The following is a 1616-nucleotide window of genomic DNA, read 5'->3' on the forward strand; positions in this document are numbered from 1 at the left end:
TCTAGAGTTTCACAGAAATGGAATCATATAATATTTGTAAGGCTTCTTTCACTTAGCATAATGTTTTTGAGATTCATCCATGTTGTCTCATTATCAATAGTTCATTCTTTTTTATTGCTGAGTACTATCCCATTGTAAGGAAATAGCACAATTTGCTTATCTAGTCTCTTGTTGACGGACATCTGGACTGTTTTCTGGATTTTGGCTCTTGTAAGTAAAGCTGTCGTAAGCATTCTCCTAAAAGTCTTTGTAACAGTTCAGAGTGAAATTGCTGGTGTGCCGGTAATCTAACAGTGGGATTTAGCTATTGAAAAAAGTTATGTTAAACCGTACATATCACTGGACTACACTTCAGTTTTAATTTACAGCTTCCTTTTCATTTCCATTTGCTATCATCCTAGGCCAGGTGACCATACCTCATTTCTAGGTTAGTTTAGCTGGTTCTCTTGCCTCTAGTTGCTTCCCTACTTCAGTCCATCCAGCACAAGGTTTACAGGTGATATAACACTACTCCCTTGTAATCTCCGGTGGCTTGTTGTTGCCTACTGTGTGGTTTGAGAAGGCCTTCTAATTCTGTCTCCACCTGGCCTTGTTTCTTATCCCTTCTCAACATAAACTCCATATATGCTCCTTCTGGTTTTTACCGTCACTGTTTTTGCTTTACTGCTCCAGCCTAGAATATTCTTTCTCTCTTTTCCATCTCCCCAGATCTTTAGAATTCTTAGAGTACAGCTCAGAATTCCACAACTAGGTTGTGAGCTCCTTATGTAGGCAAGGACCGTGTTGGCTGCTTTTTATATTCCAGTGAACACCTGTCATAGTGCTATGGATAAAACAGACATTTAGTCAGTACTTACTAATTTGATTGTCTCGTACTGATGATTACAAATGAATCTGTTTTTTCAGTATGTCTTAAAAAATTTTTCTTTTGGCCACAGCATGCATGTGGGATCTTGGTTCCCTGACAGGGGATCAAACTTGTGCCCTCTGCATTGGAAGCACATCAGGAAGGTCCTTCAGTATTTCTTTTTAATGCCCAGTTAGTAGGTTTCATATTTAAACAACTACTGGATACAATAGTTTGTAAAAACATTTAAGTTACAACCCTGTGGTTGAAATGCTATGAAATATGTATAATGATTAGAGAGATATACCCTAATATGCATTTAAAATTACATCACAGTAAAACCGTGACTATCTGATACCCCTGGAGGATGAGTCATTTATGATAGGTGTGCATTCGAAACAGTGGAAGGCTTACCATCAATCCTGTTCTTGGCATATTTAATGGAATGCTAAAAATAATGTACTATATATGTTATATACCTGCCCTCCTAAATCAATGTGCTGCATTGTCACTGCAGATGCACTTAAAAATGATGTGAGGCTTTGCGCTGAGTAACTTAGTTTATCACTCCATACAGTGAATGCTGCTCCATACTGCTGAACTATACGGGTTGTCTGTGTTCATGGGGCCACACTGAGGCCCCTGGGGCTACATTTTTGACATACAGATGATGGCTGACTGCTTGCTTCCTTGTAGAGCTGAGCTTCTGTCCTCAGTCTTTTGAACTTGAGCTCTCTTCTTCTCAGTTGTCAGTGTATTGCAATTCTCT

General features: G+C 39.0%; 1 protein-coding gene across 1 annotated transcript in view; it reads left to right on the top strand.

Moving 5' to 3' along the window:
* Positions 1-1616, top strand: part of LOC105003948 (probable global transcription activator SNF2L1) — a 30777-nt gene that overhangs the window by 28324 nt on the left and 837 nt on the right. The gene's annotated exons all lie outside the window — the stretch shown is intronic.

Source organism: Bison bison, unplaced genomic scaffold (assembly GCF_000754665.1).
Source record: "Bison bison bison isolate TAMUID 2011002044 unplaced genomic scaffold, Bison_UMD1.0 scf7180017857790, whole genome shotgun sequence".
NCBI classification, from domain to species: Eukaryota; Metazoa; Chordata; class Mammalia; order Artiodactyla; family Bovidae; genus Bison; species Bison bison.